Source organism: Phacochoerus africanus, chromosome 2 (genome assembly GCF_016906955.1).
Source record: "Phacochoerus africanus isolate WHEZ1 chromosome 2, ROS_Pafr_v1, whole genome shotgun sequence".
NCBI classification, from domain to species: Eukaryota; Metazoa; Chordata; class Mammalia; order Artiodactyla; family Suidae; genus Phacochoerus; species Phacochoerus africanus.
This window is the reverse complement of record NC_062545.1, coordinates 31,525,687-31,549,191: the sequence shown is the minus strand read 5'-3', so window position 1 is coordinate 31,549,191 and position 23,505 is coordinate 31,525,687. Positions and strand designations below refer to the sequence as shown.

At 35.9% G+C, this 23,505-nt stretch overlaps 1 long non-coding RNA gene across 1 annotated transcript in view; it reads left to right on the top strand.

Annotated features, from left to right (window-relative positions):
• LOC125114909 (uncharacterized) overlaps nucleotides 1-23,505 on the top strand; it is a 253,329-nt gene that overhangs the window by 33,850 nt on the left and 195,974 nt on the right. The window contains exon 4 of the long non-coding RNA XR_007131940.1: nucleotides 17,716-17,770. This is a non-coding gene — a long non-coding RNA (uncharacterized LOC125114909). The remainder of the gene's footprint in view (nucleotides 1-17,715; nucleotides 17,771-23,505) is intronic.

The following is a 23,505-nucleotide window of genomic DNA, read 5'->3' as shown; positions in this document are numbered from 1 at the left end:
AAAGGAGATTCTGAGCTTCCTCTCGATCTCAATAGATGTATCACTATGAAAATTGTGGCTGAGTTGACCCATTAGAAAAACTATTCCAATGCAAACATCTATCTTGGAGTATACTCTAAACTGAGGAGGACATTTATAAATATTATCTGTAATAATGAAGAAAAATTCTGAGTCATAATCCTAAAATGTTTTCTTTATATATATGGCATACAAATATAAAGTAAACTCGATTATTTTAAACAACGACCCTTATGTTACATTCAGAAATACATACTGAAAGCAATATTCAAAATGCAGAGTATGGACTGTCTTATATGCTTAATTCCAACATTTGATATGTGAACTTGTAGAGAACTAATACAGCTATAAAGTTTAGGTGAAAACTGAATTTGCATGTTTAAACATTAGTTTATGGAACTAAGCACATACACTTTTTAATAACCTTTTATTTTCATCACTTTCCAGTGTTGTGAACTTGGTCACTGGTGTTTGTGATTATTTTAAAGCGTGGTCCTTATGATACATGCAGAAAAACATACTGAAAGTGATATTCGAAATGCAGAGTATGTTTATCCCACCACTTTATGTGTGAGCTTATGAACTAACATATAAAACTCTGAACTAGAGCTACAAAGTTTTTCTATGATAATTGAAATTGTATGTTTAAGCATTAGCATAAAGAACTAATAAGCACGTATGCTTTTTAATAATACTTTTACCCCCCACCAGCATTGTGAACTTGGCCACTGTTTAGAGCTCAGCATAGCTCACAAAAAGTCCCTAAAAACCAAGCGGCTTCATGGGCTTGGCATTGAATTCAGATGCCTTTAAGAAGCAGTTCAGATCTTCTGGGGGTTTTTTTCTTCCTTACTTTGTGTTTCTTTCCGTAAGAAAGCTGAGTCTGACTATTTTTAGGATTTGGCCCATGGAATTGAACTTGGTGGTTTTAGTTTCACTGTTGTTGTTTTTCTTCTTTTAGGTTAAAAAAAAAAAAAAAAGTGCAGGAGTCCTGGCTGTAGAAAAGCATCAAAGCTTTCTTCTTTTAATTATACACTTAAAGGCATATTGGGGTAGACAGGTACTTATATGTCCTGGAAATTGTGGGATTTTAGTTCTTCTAAACCCTTCTAGCCTTCTCTTAAATAACTCACTGACTTCTAATGGTCCTTAAAAAATGACACATCAAAATACCTAAAGTTAATCTACTTGGATATTAGTTCCCCTTTTTGTTTGTGAGGATTTTTCACCATCAAGAATTCTATTTTTTTTCCTGGTGTTATTCCCCATCTTGCCCTTTGCCTATCTTATAAAGTCCTCTTTCTTTAGCTGAAGAAAATTGACATAAACTCCTTTACCACTCCAAGATCTTAGTGTGAACTAAAGGGAAATTGTTGAACTTTGAGATTTTTTCCATTAGAGCAGGATGACCCTTATTCCCTTTCCACACTCTCCTGCACCTCCTGTGAATTCTTATGAGAGTAAGTGTTAGAGGAAATAACTAAAATTTGATTTATTATCAAGTGCTTCTATTGCTGAAGTTGATGAATATTAAATATGTAGCTTTGAACTTGTTTTCAAGTCTGGCAAGGTTTAAATGTTCCTATATGTTCCATTGCCTTAGGCAGTTATAGGATTTCAGTTCTGGGAATTAGGATTATAAGTATAAGGAAAACATGATTGGCAATTAAAATGTTTAATCATCAAAACTCTAGAAATTAGGAGAGATTGACCATCTCAATAGAGGGAAGAACCACAAACTACCAAAAAATAACTACCATCACTTTTGTTCCAAAGTTTGTTTGAGAGGTTCAGCAGCATCTACTGAACTTTTCCCCCGACTATCTTAACACATCTTTTTGTATTTGAGAGTCTGGCCAGGTTTGGAAATAGAGGTGTGAAAGAATTACGAAAGTGGCTGTCTTTGCAGTACTTTTGGCTAGAAGTAAAATAAGCAGAAAATTTTAAAATGTCTTAAGAAAGTTTGTCCCCAAGGAAATTCTAGCTTGAAATTTTTTAAAAAAAATAATGGGTTTTAAACATTTAGGTTATATTCAAATAAGAATTGTGCTTATGTGGATAGTTAGAGTAATTACAGCTATTCAAGCACCTTACTATCCAAATGGTTCCTTTCTAGGGTTGTCAGTATTCTTTCACATGCTTTTTCCTCCTCTGATGGCTATGAACATGGTAACAGGCAGAATAGTTTGGTGGTGGTACTTCCATTTTACAAATGAGAAAACTTAAACCCATTGTTCATAGCAGTTTATTTTGTTGCTTTGCCTATAGTAACTTTTAACTCATAAGTTTCATAAATGCTTTTAAGTTTTTTCTTTTCTTTCTTTCTTTTCTTTTCTTTTTTCTTTTTTTTTTTTTTTTTTGTTTGTTTGTTTTTTTGTTTTGGTCTTCTTAGGGCAGCGTCTGTGGCTATGGAAGTTCCCAGCCTAGGGGCCTAATTGGAGCTATAGCCGCTGGCCTATCTATAGCAATTCAGGATCCAAGCCACATCTGCAACAAATACCATAGCTCAGGATAACGCTGGATCCTTTAAACCACTGAGCAAAGCATCCTCATGGATACTAGTCAGACTCGTTACTGCTGAGCCACAATGGAACTCCCTTTTAAATTACTTGATCTAGGGGTAGGTCACAGTTATTCTGAAACATGGAAGTGCTGAGGTCTATTCCTAGTACCATTTGTGTGTACAAATGCAACTCCTCACTTTATGAATAATCTAAAAACGAAATATTCAGTGCTTAACTGTGCATGTTGTACTCAGACTGTACTTACCTAGAATCGAGATATTCAATGAGTTGTTCTATTTCTGACTTTATAAGGAATTATAATTTCATGTTAATTTGAAAGTATAGAAGCAATCGGACAAATCCAAATTCCTAGAAAAGTGATTAGTTTATGATTAAAGTAAGATAGGATTTGGATTCCAGAATTTATAGGAGTGTCGTGGATGCCTAAAGCATCAAATGAAAGTAAACAAAAATGAATACGTTACTATTTACAGCATTTAACCGAATAGAATTCATTAGCTTAAAACATTGTTTGTAAGTGCACTCTCACACTTTTTTAGTGTGATAAAGTTTCAAAGATGTAATTACTGTGGTGGTAATACTATGTTTGAATCAGTCAGACAGTGCTTTCTAAATATTTGAATACCATTCTTCCTGAATATATGTGTATGCCATGTACTTTTTACTTAGTCACTTATTCTTAAAGCATCTACACAAAATCCACGTGAAAATGCAGATATTTATATCGATGTTTAGTCTATATTGTATGTTACAGAACATACAGGTGATTGTTGTTGCGCTTGTTGGAATGAAGCCTATGTGGAAAATAGAACGTATATAACCTGTAGTATATATGTTGCATGTAGTTCGAAACAATGTAATTTAGGAAATGATGTTCCTGCTCTCCAGCTGTAACCATCTACCAAGGTTACATTACTTATATACACTTTATGGAAGTTGATAAATTCAATTTAGTAACCCTAGTAGAGAGTTATTATTTCATAGACCATTTGGTTTTCATGATCTATATGCAAAAATTTAGATGCAAACTGTTACATTTGGAATGGATAAGCAGTGGGGTCGTATTGTACAGCACAGGGAACTATGTCCAATCTCTTGGATTAGAATATGACAGAAGACAGTATTTAAAAAAAAGGAATGTAGGTATATGTATGACTGGGTTACTTTGCTATGCAGCAGAAATTGAAGGAACATTGTAAATCAACTACACTTTAGTAAAAAAATTTTAAAAATCTCAAAAAAAAAAAAAAAGATTTCAACCTAGTAGAAGTAAGAATGTTCTGGTGAAAATAACTTAAAAGATTTGATTGGACTGTCGCAGGAGGTGGTAAATTTCTTGTCAATGGAGGTGGCAAACAGATGTTGTAGTGGGGATGCCAGCATTGGACTAGATTTGCCTAGATTATCTTGAAAGTCCCCATGATTCTTGGCTAATCAAGGACATTAGCTTCAAGAGAGCATCTCAGAATATTACCTCTGGAAAGAACTTCAAAGATTGTCTAGTCCCACTCCTTCACTTTTCACAGGAGGAAATTGAGCCCCAGGGAATACAAATATCTCATTCAAGGTCAAATAGCTCATATGTTTTAAAGAGTTTGTTTCCCAGGAGTTTATCTTTTTTATTTTATTTAGAACTTAGTAAATAAATGTAACTAAGTTCCCAGTGAACTGTCTGCCTGTGTAGTGTAGGAAAAATTGGACTCCTACTGAAGGCAGAGAGTCTTTCATCTCAGGTTAATACTCTGACAGCTATAACTCACAAAGAGCCTGTATTATAAATGAATAATTCAAAACAATAATTTTAAACTTCTATTCATTTTTAAAAATTCATGTACTGCTATAGCAATGGGAATGGATCTTACAGGCTTTGTAATGTAAGGATCTTCCAGAAGGAGCAAAGGAGAGGGTCAGAATTGGTTTGCAAATGAGAGGTAAGTATGAGGAGGTTTCAGTTTATTTCCCCTTGTTATCAGCCCTTTTTTTGTGGGATGTGAGGCAAGATAAGGCAGTTAGCAGTTGAAAAGTTCTATAATAGCCATTCTGGCTGGTAAAGACTAAGTATTCCCATGCTGATTGATAATTAGCCATTTCTTTGAGCCATCTGAGTGTCTGAACACCCCACCCTCTACCAACTGCTCCTGACTCCCCCAGCCCTCCACCTGGACATATTCTTCCTGACACTGCAGCAACTGAAAAGGTAACACTTTCTCTTAGCTGATTGGACCCTGAAAATTAATGTCTAGCCAGAACAATATAACTTTTGTTCAACACATGTATTTCTGACCACCCAAGGCAATCTCCAGAATCTTTTCTTTCAGTGAATCAGGTCATTTGGTAATGACCGTAAAATAGAGGGAAAATAATTTCTTATTCACCTCTGCCATGCAGTTTGGGGAAATCTTTTGGAAGGCCCTTTGTTAAGTTTTTAAAGCATCTCATTGTATTCAAAAATATTTTCAGAGCATTCTTTAGATGAGTTCATAAGTGGATAATTCAAATAATGGAGGAGTTTTTTGGTTTGTTGTTTTAAGTTTTCTGGTTGGTTGAAAGGATAAGGTTAAAGGATCTTCTCTTAGAACCTTGGACCTTAACACATATGAGACACAGCTACCATTTATGGAGTGCTTACGATGTGCCTAGTACTGTGCTGTATTGTTTACATATATCATCTCATTTAATTCATATAATAACTGTATGAGATATGTCCTTTTATCGTTCCAATTTTACAGCTGAGGCGACTAGAGGTTCAGACCAGTGAAGTGACTTCTGCAAATAACTTGTTTAGCTTATAAGTGGTGGAACAGCTATACACACCATCTGTCTGTTGCCATTGGCAGTTGTAAGGAATCAGAAGCTGGGCTCCATCTCTGTCTTTGAAGAACAATTGGGCCTGGGTTTCTTCATAGGCTGTAGCCTAACCTAGTCCCTGTTTTAGGACTTGGGCCTCTTCCCAGGATCTTTAGCCCTATAAACTCAGCCTTGAGTCAAGAGACTCCAAGGTTAAATTATAATTCATCAGCACTGACTTCAAAGCTGGAGTATTTAGGAACCCACAGTGCTGAATAACACCTGTGTGATGTGGGGAAACCACAACAGCTCAGAATGTCTTGTTAATAGCCAGTTATTTTGTTAGTAGTAGAATAGCTTGTTAATGTCTTCATTTGTTAATAGCCAGTCCTACCTCATCTTCTTAATTAACCTATCCCTTTTGTTCCCCATTTCATTTTATTTCTGCTCATCTACCTTGTACATCTAAGTATAGTCCCAAATCATCTGTTTTGATGACCATAGGTCATATATGATAATATAAAAAACACTTTAAATTATGGAGGGATTTGGAGGTTAGGTTTAGGAGTGGAAGTGGGCACCATATATTCTTCTTTTCTTCCTCCACAAGGTTTATCTCACTGTTTTGGACGTAGTAGACATTTAAAAAATATGTGTGCATGAATTTATTTTAGTTTTAAGAGGAACTGTGGTGTGGTAGTGATGTTCAGAAAACTCAGTAGATTTTTTTTTCTAATCGGTGAAGAAGAATTCAGAAATACTGATTAGATTCCTTATTGATGGGAGTCAAAGGGGGACAATTAAGCTAACATTTGCTTTCAGAAGGAAGGTTTTTACTCACTAAACAACTGCATTCCAGTTCATTTCAAATTATTTTTAAGAACTCATCCCTTAGTTCTGGGAAACTTTAATTTACTTCAGCCTTGCCATGGTAGTCACTGAGTAAAACAGATGAAAACAGCTCTTCTTGATGCTGTCCAGTATCTTTGTTTCATATGCACTCGTGTCAGATATCTAGAGGATCTGCCTTTGATAGCTAATTTGATAGTGCCAGTCACTTCTAGGGAACAAAGTGTCTAATAGTGGTTTACTTGGGATAAATAACAATGATTAGGGTAATAAACTCCCACGTCCCAATGGCTTAACACTGTGCAAGTGTACTTCTTGCTCATACCTGATCCAGAGTGGTTCTTCAAGGATCTTGCTTCCTTCATCATCTTTTAGGACTTTAGCGTCTTTAATAGCCCTTCCACATCCAGCTGGAAAATGAAGTAACAGAGAAAAATCTCATGGAAAACTTCTTAATGCTTTGTCCTGAACTGTAGGATAGAACCATGCAAGAGGATCCATTTAGGCAGCCATGCCCCCCAAGCTCAAGGAGCATGGCAGTGTCATCTAGCTGAGGGCTCAGAGGGCAAAAGAAGGATTTTGGCGACCACAGAGTGATTTTAGCCACAAGGTGGTCTGTGAGCCACCAGTCAAAGCCTGTTTCAACTGCAGTGAGCTTTAGCAGTGACATACTTAAAAATCGAGACCTCGGAATCATAAGGCAGCTCATTAAATGATTCTTTGCTTTGGCATCTCTTAAGTTTCTTTCACTTTTGTTATAAATGAGTTTTCCTTCAAATTGTGCAAAGTGAATCATGCAAGTCTAGAGATGTAATGAACTTTCCATAAAGAAATATACCATGTATTTTTTTTTTTTGCTAAGACATTCACATAATATAAGAATCCTGATGCCAAAACCAAGTAAAACCCCAAGTTATACACATTGAAAAATTAAGGGAATGGCATTCTTATTGAGTTTGTTTGTATAGTATCTCTTGGATTTAATTTTAAAAAAGGTAGAGGTTTGTTGTTGTTCCTTTCTTCTATAGAGTTTCCTTTGGAAATATGCTTTAAGAAAAGACACTTTGGGCAACCTACCAAAAATATTTGCAAATCGTACAAGGAGGACACTGGAGAGGGTTTTGTGATGGAGGGAAGAGAAATAACACAGTATCTGGTATTAGGAGAAGGCTTTGAAAGATGAGAGGACTAGGCTGTTTATTTTTGAATAATAATCAGTGGAATGGAGGAGATGAGTGTGGAAGGAGAGAAACAGGAAACTTGGACAAGAGGAGAGGGGAGTTGGGCTCCCAGAGAAGTGTTGGCATCATAGAGTCAGAGAGTCATAGGCTGATGGCAGAGAATATAGGAGAAACTGAAGCTTAAGAACGAAAATGGAGAAGATTTGAAACAGTTTTAAAGAAAGAGATTAGGAGTATCTACCTATTAAGGAAATGTGATGGAATGATTCCCCTGTGGTCCAAGGATTGTTGGAGTCAGACATCTTAAAAAAGTAAGATGAAGATGCATGGTGGTGAGTAACTGTCCTATAGCAGTTAGTCTACTTCCAACTGTGTTGGAAGGCAAAGGGTATTGAATATTTCCTTGAGATTTAGAACGATTGTGAGACCTTTTGGAGAACCGTAGGTTTAGGCATTTAGTAGAGCCAGGTATGCTTATCCAGGAAGGCCAGATTAGCATTGACATAGACTTCCGCACAGTATGTGGCAAGACTAAATGAATGGTCTTGGCCGGTAGATTTTGCACCTTAAACATGTGCCAGTGAAGGGAGTGGGATTAATTGGATAAAATGCAGCCCCTAGGGAGGGCTGGAGCAAGAGACCTGTGCATATGCCTTCCAGACCCAAAACGGGAAGTTGGGTTTTAATAGGTTTGACTTACAAAATTAATACCCTCCAAAGAAAATTCATGCATTGCCAAATCTAATGCCAGTGCTTGGATGCTCACAGTTCCTTCAGGTCCCTCCTGGTTTGTTTTAATTTCTTTCTTTCTTTTCTTTTTTGGTTCTTTTTATTCTCCTTCTTGCCAGAGTTTTCTGACCTTTTAGGTATGAATACTAAATGGCTTGTAAGCCATTTTCTTGCTTAATCAGAAAGCGGTAATGAAAGAGGGAGGTGAAAAAGAGACAGAGACAGAGAGGGAGATTTTAAATATTTTGTATAAAATGCATTTCTCCTGGCTATGGATTTCCATAAATTCTTTGTGTACATATAAATATACTGTTTATGTCTTGCAATTTGGCCCACTTATTATGGACTTAACTCCCCAAAACATTCCTTTTTAGTTAGGTAAGGCTGAAAAACAGTACTTCTGTCAGAAGAAATTCTATTGACCTAGGTGCCAACGACTTCTTATTTTTGTTCCATATACCCTCATTTTTAGAATAGATACTCCAAAGCTGCTAAACTTGATCTATCACACCATCAGATGTCAGCATTTAGCAAATGCTGTTGCCACTAATGGTTTTTACACTTGGGTTGTCCAACAAACTCTACTTTTAAATCTTGTGAATTAAAGTTTCCATTCAATATCACCAAGAAAGAGGCAAGAAATACAGACACAGTTTTCTTATAAAGAGGATATAAAAATATTCATTACCATACACAACTTTTTGGTCTTGGCTGTTGTTAAGAGGAAAAGGATTTAAAGATCACTTAAGATTTCGCCCCCCCCCCCCAAAAAAAGGGAAGGGACTTAGGTTGCAAGAGTGCTGGAATCTATTCCATTTAGATATATTTTAAGATAAAATTCTTGAATTTATATTCCTCTGAGTTTTGCCTGAGCAAAATAAGAATAGAAAAATGGAGGAGTTCCTGTTGCAGCTCAGTGGAAATAAACTGACTAGTATCCATGAGGACATAGGCCTCACTCTGTGGGTTAAGGATCCAGCTTTGCTGTGAGCTGTGGTATAGGTCTCAGATGTGGCTCAGATCTGGCATTGCTGTGGCTGTGGTGTAGGCCAGTGGCTGTAGCTTCATTTGGACCCATGGCCCGGGAACTTATATATGCTGTACCTGCAGCCCTAAAAAAAAAAAAAAGAACAGAAAAATGGAGAATTATTATTATTATTATTACTACTACTTTTGATGGAGAATGGCTTTCTTAATCATGTATATAATACATGCTCATGTAAAACATTCTATCAACAGAGAAATGTATTAACTACAAACAACAAGCCCTCCCCAAACCCTACCTCCCAGAGATAGCCAAATGCAGGAGTTCAATTTGTATCCTTCCAGGTTTATTTCTGCGTGTATGTATGTGTGTTTATCTTTCATCTCTAAAACAAAATGAGTTCTAATATAACCATCTAAGCCTCTGTGTTTATTTTGTTAATACATTATGAATCTACTTCCATATATATCTACATCACTCATTTTACTGTGTGAATGAGCTATTATTTATTTCATCATTGAGGATTACTTACATTTGTGATTTTTGCTATTACAAGTAATGCTGCTAATCACACCTCTATACCATAAGATAATATCACCTATCTCATAGGCGTACTGGAATTAATAAATAAATACACCGTTCTATAAAACGTATCTAAAAAGTACATACATATAGGTGCTTTAAAAATTGTTATTATTCTGCTTATTTTCTTTGTTACTAGTGACTATGTCTGTATGCCAAACTCCTAGGAATGAAATTCTTCCGCTTATAAATATTATGAAATTGCCCTTGAAAAAGGTTCTTCCAAATTATACTCCTTTCATCAGCGAATAAAGAATATTTGTTTCCCCACACTATTTAAACTTTTCAATAGTAGCATAATATACATGTGCAAAAAATACCTGCGCTTTATAAATATTGACTCAACGAAATGAATCCACATGTGTAACCAACATCCAGATCATGTCAGGGTACATTCCCATCCTAAAAGCCTCCCTTGAGTCTCAACCCAGTTATTATTTGCCCTTTCTATCCCAAACTTAAGCACTGTCTTGCTTCTAGCACTGTAGATTAATTTTGCAGTTATATACAACTTCTTTCACTCAACATTATGTTCTTCTCAGATGATTATGACCATTCAGGTGGTAGCAAACATCAATAGTTCAGTCATCTTTGCAGTACTCTATTCTAGTCTATATTATAAATTATCCATTATACTATTGATGGACATTTTATATATTTGACTATTTTATGTGTTACAAATAACGCTATTTAGATTCTTCCACATGCCTTTTGGTATACATGTGTGTGTGTATGTATATATGTACATAATTTATATATGTATATAACATATACATGATTAATTATGTATATGCATACACATTTCTCCTGGAGATTCATCTCAGAGTAGAATTGCTAGTTTATAGGGTAGGTGTGCATTTAGCTTTAAAAATTTTCCAAGTTGTGTGGATTTATCACAATGACAGCAGGGAACACTAGTATCAGTTGTATGTCCTGGCTCATTCTTGGTATGATTAATTTTTTACATTTGTCATTCTGATTGGTGTGTAGTGGCATATCATTGTGGTTTTAATCGTACTTTCCTGATGATGAAGTTTAAGACATTTTTGTATGATTATCAGTCATTTGGATTTCTCATTTTAAGAAGTAACTTTTTCGGAGTTCCCGTCGTGGCTCAGTGGTTAACGAATCCATCTAGGAACCATGAGGTTGCGGGTTCGATCTCTGGCCTTGCTCAGTGGGTTGAGGATCCAGTGTTGTCGTGAGCTGTGGTGTAGGTTGCAGATGCGGGTAGGATCCCGCGTTGCTGTGGCTGTGGCGTAGGCTGGCAGCTACAGCTCTGATTAGACCCCTAGCCTGGGAACCTCCATGTGCCGTGGGAGCGGCCCCAGAAAAGGAAAAAAGACAAAAAAAAAAAAAAAAGAAGTAACTTTTTCAAATCTTTTGCCCATTTAAAAAATTGGCTTGTCTTTTTATTATTTTTTTAGGGGGAATTTTTCTTTTTCTGAGTATGTGTCCCTTGATATATTATAATTTTTCTTAGTATATACTATTAGAGAGATGTTTTTCTCTTAATCATATCTCTAAGTAAGTTCTTAATTTTAATGGGCTCTGCCAGTCCATCCTTTTCCTTTATAATTAGTACTTTTTGTGCCTTACTTAAGAAATCTTGGCCTACCCAAGGTGATGAAGGCATTCTCTATGTTTTCACTGAAGCTTCATTGTTTTACCTTTCTTTGTTAGCTTTATAATCCACTGCAGATTGATTTTATATGGTATAAGGCAATACTTATATTTCCCCCTATATGATAACCAGTAGATTGCACCATTTATTGAAAAGGGAGGCCGATAGTGGCATCTTTACTGTACACCAAATGACCGTATGTATCTGTTTTGCTGGACTATTTTGTTTTATTAGTTAATTTACCTACCCTTTTGTCAAAACCACATACTTGATAACTAGTCCTCATACCTGGTAGTATGGGTCCTATACCTTTTCTTCTACTAGATTTTGCTCTCCCTAGCCCTTTGCTTTTCAACATGCAATTTAAAGTAAGGTTTGCAATTCCCACAACAAATTCTTGGATTATGACTGAGAGTGTATTGAATATTTATACTAACTTTGGGAGAATCTACCATTTTACAGGATTGAGTCTTCTAATCCATAACATGGTATAATCCATTTATTTGGGCCTCTAGATAGTAGAGCTAGGAGAAGTCTTGGATGTTATGTCATTATATTTGTTCTTATATATTCAATGTTATTTATATTTTATATTAACTGTTTTATGAATTTAATATATTTTTAAATTTTCAGCTGTATTGAATTTATAATACAAATAAAATTGTAAGATATTGAAAGTGTATTTCACAGTGGTTTATGTATACATTGTGAAAGAATTTCCCCTTTCTAGTTAATTAACACATCCATCACCTCACATATTCATCTTTTTTTTTTAATGACAACATACAAGTTCTACTCTCTTAGCAAATATATGTACATAAATTTATTGCTAGCATATAACAATAAATTGCTATTTACAATGGTCAGTAAACATGTTGGCATGATATCATTCCTTTGAAAGTTTGAATTTTATGTTTGCGAATGTGGTAATCTGGGAGATTGTTCCATTTGCAGTTGAAAAGAATATGTATCTTGCAGTTATTGTTTAGAGTGTACTATTGACATTCCAAATTGCTGATCCTGTGAGTACTGTCTGTATCTCTGCTGATTATTTTGTTATGGAGTCTATTACTATGGATTTATCTTTCTCCCCTCTTATTTCTACTTGAAGTTTTTGCTTTATATATTTTGAGTTTATGTTTCCAAGTATATATATCTGTATCTCTCTATGTAAGCTTTATCTTGCTTTGGATTATCATTATAAATTATAGCATCTATTTGAAATAATTCTATTTGAAATAATTTATCTTTGTCTGCTTAATGTTAACATGGACACACCAGCTTTCATTGCCTAACTTTTTTATGGTATATCTTTTACATATTCTTTTTGTGTCCTTTATTTGAGGCATTTGTTTTAAATAGTACATAGCTAAACTTCCATTTGACAATCTTTACCAGGAATTAGAATATTTAGTTTATTTAATAAAATACCAATATATTTGGGTTTGAATATACTATCATGCCATTTTTGACTAGTTCTTTGCTTTTTCTCTTTTATCACTTTCTAATGTTAAATATATATATATATATATCTTCATGCTATTTATGCTTTCTTTTATTATTCTTTTTGAAGTTACCCTAGAACTACAACATTCATCCTTAACTTAATAGAGCTACTTTATCACACTGTGGAAAATGTAAGAACTTTAAAATAGTTTAATTCCACTTATATTTCTGCTTTTCAGATTTTCCCTTTTTTCAGGAGTCTCATATTTTCAAATTCTATTTTCCTGAATAGTTCTGCACTCCCATTTTTGTCTCATCAGCTCCATTAGGAAGGGAAAAGCTTTATATCACAGCTTTCTATTTGACCTCAGATCTCTGCACCAAGTATTGGCTGATTTGGCTGCTTTGTGATCCCTTCAGGCTGTTTTCAGATACATTTTATCAATCTTATCTAGATGATCTTGGTACCAGTATGATGCAAAGTACTCCATCTTCATCAGAAGTAGAAAATATTTCTGTCTTTTTTTATTAAGCCTGATTATTAGCCACCATTTTATTATTTGCTAATTTGAGGGCCAAAAAATTAGCATAGTGTATCCATCAGTTATATGGCAGCCATCATCTTGGTTCACTGTGACTCTATCCTTTAAGTCATATTTAATTGGTTCACATGTGGGCATCTGATTAGAGTTGTGTTAATGAGTTCCTTCTGTGGGGTTTTGGGTTTGGAACCAGAGAGAATCTGAAGCTCTGGGTCTAAAACTCAGGGGCTACTTGACATCAGTGGTTTGAAATGTATTTTGTAGTAAAGATAATGTATTTTGAAAAAATGTATTTTGTAGTAGAGATAAGTAAAATCAGTATGCAGACAAAAGAGGCATGGAAAAAGAGACTGGGCTGTGATGGATTTTTTGATTCTAATTATTTGGTAATCCCAGATGTGTCTACTTTTCCACTGGATTTTTTATTGCAGTAAAATATATAACATACAATTTACCCTTTCAACCATTGAAAAATGTACGTCTCAGTAGCTTTCAGTTTATTCACACTGTTGTGTCACCATCACCACTATTCATGTCCAGAACATTTCATCTCCTCAAACTGAAGCTCCCTATCCATTGAATAATAATTCCTATTTCCTCATACCCTCATTCTATTTTCTGTCGGTATGGATTTGACTGTTCTAGCACCTTATATAAGTGGAATCATGCAGTATTTGTCTTTTCGTGACTTAGCATAATGTCTTCATTCATTTATGCTATACATATATCAGAATTTCCTTTCTTTTTAAGGTTGAGTGATATTCTGTTGTATGAACATACCACATTTTGTGTATCTGTATATCTGTTGATGGATACTTGGGTTGCTTCCACCTTATGATATTGTAAATAATGCTGCTAGGATTATGTGTCTATATGGAATTTTTTGTACTTTTTTTTCCTGATGCATTTCTTGTTTTGCTTAAGTAAATTAGACTTAGAGTGCAACTTGTAACCAAGAAGGTCCTAACTAATATGCATGGATCTGTTTTCAGACTCTATAATATTCCTTTGATCTGCCAGCCTTTCTCTGAATCAGTACCATACTGTCTTAATTATTTTAACTTTTAGTACATTTTTGAGGTCTGGTAAACAAGTTTTCCCTCATTACTCTTTTATGAAAATGTGTTGGCTGCAGTTTCAGCATTTTTTTTTCCAGATGATCAATTGTCAAGTTCTAAAAAAAAAAAAAAAAAAAAATGGAATTTTGTTTGGTACTGCATTATATTTTTAGCTAGTTTGGAGAAAATTAAAATTAAACCTTCAAAAACTTATATATGCAACATATTCTTTTGTGAAAGAGCCAAATAGTATTAATATTGACCTCCCCCCTTTTCCAGATGTTCTAGTCTTTTTCCCAGTTTGATGTTGTCTCAAAAAAAAAAAAAAAAAACCCACACACAAAAAAACCCTCTGTTTTTTCTTTACTTACAGAGCACTTTCTTTATGACTACAAAACATGTGGTATTTTTCTCACATAAAGTAAAATTCTGCAATACCAACTGGGTGTCCTACAATTTAATTTTGACACTAATCAAGGTTACTGCAGACCTCATAGGTTAAGAGATGGATCCCACAGGACTGCCCACCCCTACTTCACACTTTAATCACAAGCCTAGGTTGTCAGCTATGCTTCCGACTGAACAAGTTATAAATTGGGATTTCCACGGCCTCCTCCTTGGGTTCCATAATTTGCTAGAATGGCTCATAGAACTCAGCAAAACATTTACTTAGGTATCCTGGTATATTTAAAAGGTTACAGTAAGGGATGCAGATGAATGGCCAGTTATTTCTGTCCCTATGGAATTGGGGTGTGCCACCTTCCCACCAGGTAGACATGTTTACCATCCTGGAAGTTCCCAACCCAGTACTTTGGGGATTTTTATGAAGGCTTCATTATCTAAGTGTGATTGTCATTAACTCAAACTCCAGCACTTTTGCCTTCTGGAGGATGGGCTTGGATGGGGCTTAAAGTGCCAAACTTCTAGTCATGGTTTGGTCTTTCCGGTGACAGTCCCCCTCCTGAAGCTATCCAGGAGCCCACCAAGAGTTGCTTCATTAGAACAAGCGTGGCTCCTATCACCCAAGAAATTCCAAGGGATTTGGAAGCTCTATATTAGGAACCAGAGACCAATATATACTTTTTTTCCTACTGTTTCACAGATGTATATAGCCTTATTTATACTATTCATCTAATTTTTTCTTAATTTCCCTTTAAAAATCTTGAATTATATGTGGCATATATTTTCTTCAGCTTCTCTATTTTGAGATCTATCCATGTCCATACAGAAATATCCTCTTCATTCCTTTATTTTGCCACTGGGGGTTCCATTACATAAGTGTGTTTTATTTATTTGATGGTTATCCTGTTGGTGGACCTTGAGGGTATTGCCATTTTTCAATATTGCAACAGTGTCATGAAACTTTTGAAACATATTTTTTTTTTTTGGTTCACACTTTTCTAAGAAAGAAGCAATCAAAAAGCAGATTGATGGGTTTAAGTATATGCACGTTGGAATTTTAGCCTCTTGTCATATTATCCTTGAGAAAGGCAATCCCATTTTACACTCCTAAGAGGCAACAACAGACATATCTTGCCTCCTTTTACAGTCAAGAAGATTATCATTAAACTATCTTCCCATCTGGGGCAAAAGAAAAAAAATCAGAGAGCTGTTTTTAATTTTAATGGTTACAGTATAATTGAATGGCTTTATTTATTCATTTGGTTATTTGCATTTCCATGTCTATAAAAACACAAGTTATAACCTTTGACTGTTTTTTGCTTTTGTCATTGTTTTGTTTTTTCTTATTCATTTAGTCCAGTTGATTTTCACTATATATATACTGATTATTAATATTTTATCTGTAATAGATATAATTAAAGTATTTTTCCTCTGTCTGTTGTCTTCTAACATTGTATATGATATCTTTTGCCGTACAAAAGTTTTATGGTTGATACAGTAAAACTGGTCTTTTTCTTTATTGCTTTTCAATACACATCTTATATAAGAAGCCTTCCCTACCCTAAGATTATAAATATATTTTCCTTCATTTTTCTCCAATTAATCTTACACATTTTGTTTTACATAAAGTTCTTTGACATCCAAAACTTACTTTTGTGCATATGTTAAGCTATTATATATTTTACTACCTTTTCTGTGAGTTGTCTGATCATATTTTTCACTCATTTTTCTATTGGGCTAATAAAGGCTATATTCTGCTCTCATAATTTGTTGGAATCGCTCCATCCTTTTCATTTTGAACTGACATGTCCTCTTTATCATGTACCAAATTATATTTTAGCCTTGGCTCTATTTGCTTATACTTGTGTCTGATCTACTTGACTATTTCTATGCTAATATCACACCATTTTATTTACTGTGTTGTTGTTTTTTTTTAAATTTCTGGGAAAAACAATCTCCACTTTTCTATTTTATTTTTACATGAAGTTTAGAATCAACTTTTTCAGTATCATCTACAGTCTTACTGGGACTGCTCTGCAGTTGTTGATTAATTTATTCTTAAACACAAATAGCTCTGAAATGAATTCTTTGTATGATTCTCATGAATTTTCTTCATGTATGGTCATAATGTCTGTAAAAGTGACTTGTCTCTTTCCAATGTGTATCCTTCTTTTATTGCCATCTTTTTGCATTAGCCAGAATCTCCTGAATAATGTCGAATAGCCATGTTTATAACCTACATCTGTCTTTTCCTGCCTTTAATGGGAATACCTTTAATGGTTCATCTTTAACATGGTGTTTTTTGTTGGTAGCTGATAAAGGATTCTTATAATATATACATGTACAAGTATTTTTACATTGTAACACAGCCATGGTATATATCAGTATATCAAAATTTGGAGTAAAGAATTGAGTATGATGTATTGGGAAGACCTCAGCTCTTGAAATAATCAAGTTGGAATCCTGGGTCCATCACTTATGGACACTATAAGATTGAGAATAATGTTTTATTAATCTGTTTCTACATCTAGTATAGGAAGATAACGATGTGCATAGGGTTATCTGGGTTTTGAGCAATAAAAGAGATGAAATATGTAAACAGGCTCACAAAATGATTGGTTTAGCATAATAAATCTAGTTTCCCATCCAGGTCCTAAAGGACTTGGGCAACAGAGAAAGTGGAGTCAAAAGCAGGATGCCATTCATTGTATTCCTTATATTGTCTCACTTGTTACTGAGAGCATGTAGTCCATTAATATGATGTGTTGCACATTTAATTTTACTAAAATGGAATTTCAGGGCTGGCTCCACACTATGAATCATTTATACAACAAATGACTGAGCCCATTAAGTGTGAATTTTCAAATATTTATGAATATACCAGAAAGAAAAAAAAAAAAAACCTTTCAGAGTTTTATAAAGTCGATTAACTCTGTATATTCACAAAGAGAAAAAAAAAATCTCATTCACTAAACCTTTTTTTTAAGGTTCAAATGGCTTCATCCAGATTTGAGAAGTCATTCGAGAGTGTTTGAAACCAAGGTAAGGGTCACTTTATTATGGAGTTTATTAGTGTTGTTAGGGACAAGTTACTGCTAAATTGGTAAATAGAAGTTAAGAAGAAACCTGGGAACCTAGACGTATTATGAAGTACTTTATACCTGTTCATATTTTGATAACTTAGAATCTGAACATATTAGAAGGACAGGGGCTTGTCCCCACCTGGACAAAAGTAGCTTCTACGTAGCTTCAGTCAGAGCTAATAATCACTTGGTTTGAATGGCCATACATAGTGTTTCAAATTTTGGCAGATTTCATCCTGTTAATTTGGGTGGCAAATATCTACACGCACACCCTATTACTGGGTTTTCTTTCAAGCATCAGAAGGAGCTTTATTTGTGCTTCTTCGAGTTTTATGGAGATACTATTAACATACAGCACTGTGTAAGTTTATGGTGTACGGCACAATGATCTGACTTACATATCTTGTGAAGTGTTGATCACGATAAACTTACTGTCATCTCATAGAGCTATGAAAGAAAAAGTACTTTTTTCCTTGTGGTGAGAACTCAGAATTTACTCTTATCAGTTTTCATATGTAACATCCAGTCATTAATTTTATTAATCATGTTGCCTATGCTATTGGTTGGTGTTAGTTAGAACATTCTACAATATTGTGATTTTGTGGCTTTTAGAGGACTACTCATTTCATGTAAGTCTCAATTTCCAAATATAAAGCAAGGAACAAGTGAAACATGTTTTAACCTACCCAGGTAGTCCACGAGTCCCTTTGCAGCATGCACCGCACTTTCTGTGACTTATACCGGCATAAAATTCAGCAGAGAATTCAGAACACAATATTTGAAGTGTATCTTAATAGCAGTTGATGACAACAATGTTTGAGTGGTTTAGGAACTTTGAATGGCAAAGTTCAGCAGAGAATTCAGAACACAATATTTGAAGTGTATCTTAATAGCAGTTGATGACAACAATGTTTGAGTGGTTTAGGAACTTTGAATGGCAAGATCTGTAATCTGTAAAGTATAATTAAAATGTATAATTACAAAGTCTATAATCTGTAATGTGTAACTTTGAAGTTTGTTTTTCCAAAGAGATTTTTATGCTGCTTGTGGATCAGGGTATGAATTACTCATATCTGTAACAGCAACTAATGCTACTTGACTGAGTCAGTGAGTGACTGAAAAACAACTATTTGATAGTTATCAAAATAAATACAGTTATCGTGTGACCTGCAATTAATACAAAGTAGGGGAAAGGTGTAAAGGAATATAAACTAAAAAATAACAGTTCCCTTTATAAGAAGACTAGACTTAGAGGAATGAAATTTACTTACATCTTGTTAGAAAGCTGTTGTGGAAGTGAGTAGCATCTGTAATGGTTGATAGTCCAGCTTTAAAAACGTAGTGGACAGAGGTCATGCGCCTAAGGAATTTCCTATCTTCATGCCCAGAGAGCTTGATGCCCTTCTCTTTGAGTGGTGGGGACAGTCCTTTTTGTTCTTCAAATGTGCAGTCATATATACTGAACTGGAACCATTGAGATTAATGGCTTATCAGTGTCGAAAGCCTGAGGCCAGCAATGGATGCTAACTTACCAAAATCCAAGTATATTTTAAAAGAGCGCTGTGGGCACTTTAAGTATGGATGCTGAGGTCTCAACGTCAATGAGCACCTTCTCCAAAGGAAAAAGACAATGGCTTTATTTTTCACATAACCTATCAAAATTATAGGTGACTTACTACTGCAAAAATGTTGTATGTGTGTGTATGTGTATGTCTATCAGCAAGACTTTTCTCCTTCCAAGAGGAAAGATATTTCTATAGTCACTTCATGTGCGGTTTCTGCTTTCCTCACCCAGCTGTCCAACTGGGACGATTCTCTTTTTCCATGTGTCTCCAGACACAGGAGAAGGCTTAAGGAGAATGACGCAGGCAGGGGCCGGTGGCCTGGCTTCTCCCCGCTTCACGGCCTGCCTTCTGGGGCCTGGCCTGGTGTGTGGCTGCTGTTTATACCTGCTGAAGTGCTTTCTGTGTTTGCATTGGCGCTGCCAGCTTACATGCTGAAGCCCCAAGCCGTTCATGAGGTCTGTCCCAGAGCTTTGAAACCTATGAGCTGGCGGCTGGGGCGAGAGAATGTCTCTCTCAATTTTTGGGTGAACTCCATGTTTTTTCCAAGAGGTTAGATCACTGTCCGCAGTCCAGGCTTGCTAGACAGAATGTAACAGTTACTGTTTGAGACATCCGGAACGTTTAAGGGCAAAAGGAAGAGGGGGAAGGGAAGAGAAAAATAAAAGCTCAAGGTCAACTTCACAGCTTGAAAGCGAACATTTTTACATCTGGTAAACAAAAATTTTTACGGAACTGGAAAACTTTATCACCAAGGAAGGAAAAAAAAAAATAGCACTTCTTGTTATGGCAAGAGGCTATGGCTCGGCCAAAGTTCCAGTCCTATCCCAGGTCATGTTTGAGACCAGACCAGATTAATCAGTGGTTGTGGCAGGGGTGTCAAGAATGATGTAATTTTTGTAGAAATTTTACCTGGCCCTCTCTCTGGTTCTTTCACTGGTCCATAATGATTTTTTGAAAATGTGTCTTCTTCAAAAGTGGCGATATTGGGGAAACGCTGACACCTGCTTGTTCCCTGCCCACCATCCTTTCCTCTTCCTTTCCCGCGCCCCTCCCCTGCTTTTTTTTTGGGGGGGGGGGTCATATTAGAAATAGCCCAACTGTTTTTGGGCTAAGATTTCTCTCTCCTCATCTCTTTCCATGGGAAGTCTTGGTTCATGGGAGCAATTTTATTTTGGTTATATAAGCTTGCGTGCGGCCAGGATCAGATGTTTTACTTCTGTTTGTCATATGAATGAGCTTGATGTAGATGTATAAAAGACATTCTACAGAGAAGCTGGTAAATTATTAAAGTGTTTCACACCACAGTCTAGCAACAGCCATATAAAAAAGCAGACGCATGGAAGAATAAAGTTTAAAGCTGAATATGACTGAAATTCCAAGGTTCATAGCAACTTTGTTTACAGGAAAACATAAGAGAGCCTTTGTTATCCTTGTACACTCTTTTCCCCACGTCCGACCCTTCAATGAAGAACAAAGTCTGCGTTCTTAAAAATATGTTAAGAATTTCATCTGTAATGTTTGTCTATGAAGAACATAAAAATGCCTTTGAATGGGGTAAGTGCCAATCTTATTTTACCAAGCCAAGGGGGAAAAAAAATCCCTATTCTTGGGTTTCCACCTAGAGAAATGCTAGTGAGAAAATGAATAAGCTCTACGAATAAGAGAATAAGCTTATACTCTTTAAAGTGGTATATTTATTCTTGGGTCAAACTCAGTGGTCTTCCATTTTACAGTGACAGCCTCTTTCTACCTCTTTCTTCATACTTCATTCCCTTAACTGGCTCATGCTGTTTGTCTGATAAAGCTGAAGGATGTGTAGACCAAACAACTAATTTGACCTTGTCTGGAAGCGAAGCCATTAGGCATTTATGTTCTATTAATTTTAATTTTAGCGTAATATAGCCATTCCAATATATGGGATGTCTTTGTTTGTCATTCAAGAGATTTATTGATGCAATGTGTATTCCCTGGTCCTTTCATGAAAAAATGTTTATACCTGTGGGCATGTCCAGATGGCAGTGAATGACTCGCATTCATGAGAACAGCATTCAGCAATTCATGGTTGCCAAGGTAAGCAGCAAAGGCATGCCCTCTGTACTCTATTGCCTTGTAAAGAAACAGTCTCTAAGGTAACAGACTAGCACCCTTGAGGCCAGAGATCCCTAATGTTTTAGACTTGGTGTGGAGGTGGAGGGGGGAGAAGAGCAGAGAGACAACATGAAATAATACCAAGAAAAGCACTTTTTGTTACTGTTCTGGCAATTTAAAAAGGGGAATGAGTTGGAGGAAGAAGAGGGGGTTCAAAATTTTCCACTTTGGATTCTGAATTAAATCCAAAAGAGATTTAATTCAGATCTGCCCTGTGCATTGTGAGCTTAATGCCCCTTTCATAGGTGAATTCAGGGACATAGGAGGCTAATGGTACAATGCATAACCAAAGGGACAGGCTCTGGGCTGTCACAGGCTGTGATTGTCAGGTGGTAAACAGGCGCGTGCTCTGACTCTCATGCAATTTGTGGCATTATTAGGATTGACTTATTTCTTTATGGCGTCCCCTGAATGCTAATATTACAATGGTAAAATGTCACCTGAACACATGTTCTCAAGGAAATATTGCTTGCCTGGACTTAGCAGCCTTGAAGGGAAGGATTTTTTCATTGAAACACCTCCAAGTGCAGAAAATTCTCAGGTGATAACTTCTAGCTCTTGCAACCAGTGGTAGTATAGGTTGCAATTTCACCCAGTAGGTGAAATTAAGATGTCATGTCCTTTATTGAATTTGGCACATGGTTACCACTGAATGCATGATATATTAGGGGGTGGGGAAGGCTGTTTCCACCAAATTGAAAGAGGACAGTGGTATCTGATAATTGAGTTTGCATTTTGGTGTTATTGAAGAAAAAGAATGATTCCTAAACATCACAATAGGAGCTTGGATTATAGAAGAAAAATAGCTTGCTTTTGCTAGCTGTCATCTTGTTAATATTGTTCAGGTATGATTGAAATGGCCTGGGGGGAGGAGAGGGCAGGGACTGATAGATATGTTACTTTTGTAACAAACACACCATAATGAATAGATCTGGTTGGACTGGCATAACGTCAAACCCATTCTTAACACCAAAAAATGGTAAGTGAAATAGAATAAGTGAACAAAGAGTCCATTTGGGTTAGAAGAACTTGCATTTGTTCAAGTTCTTTCCTTTTGGTTTCCAATAGAACCAACAAGCATACTGGATATTGAACAGAGTAGGACACAAGTGAAGAGATGGTGGGTGTCTTTACGCTCCCTGATGTAACATAGCAGAAGGTCAATGATGGGGTCAGTGCAACCTTGACAGCAACCCACTAGGTCACAAGGGCAATGAAACTGCCCCTTTTTCACTAACCCCTTTGAGTGGGGGTTAATGCAGACTCCTACCTTTTGTACCACCAGGCGGGGAGAGGGACCCATTAAGCCCTCACAGAATCTACTGCCATATAAGGGATTCCTTGCTGTACCCTGGTTAACATACTCCAGCGGCCTCCTCACTGTATCATCTAGCTCCATAGGCCTGGTGAGCTGGGCCTGGCTCACCGCAGCAAGATCACATGAACCATAAGACGCCTTGGAAACCATCTGTCATTTCCGATATAGAAATTTTCCCCTGAAAAATAATGTTAGATAGAGGGAAGGTGAACCGAAGAAAGCCTTCATGAGGCCTCCAACAGGAAAGGCTATAGAGACACCCTCTTAAAAGCCTGATTACTAAACCCTGTATAAAAATAGAATAATTGGACTCAAAGTGACCTCCTAAAATTTACTTGTTTATGAGTGTGCCTTTCAGCGGGTGACTAAGCCATCCAGAAAAGAGAATTAATTGTTCCTTTCTTCATGTTTTTGGGAGCAAACACTACACATAATTCCTTGAAAGTTAGTTCCATGTTTTGGCCCCACAGAGATATATTGTGTGAACTTAAAATCCTAGCTTTAAAAATCCAGCTTTTTCTTACTATTCGTTAGCTGGGCATAATAATAATAAAAAAAAATCTATCATTCTACTCAATACAAATAGAACACATTCCTAAAACTTCCTGTCAAGTGAATTTGTAGGAGTCACCAATTTGTGTACAGATGCCAGTTCATAAGGAT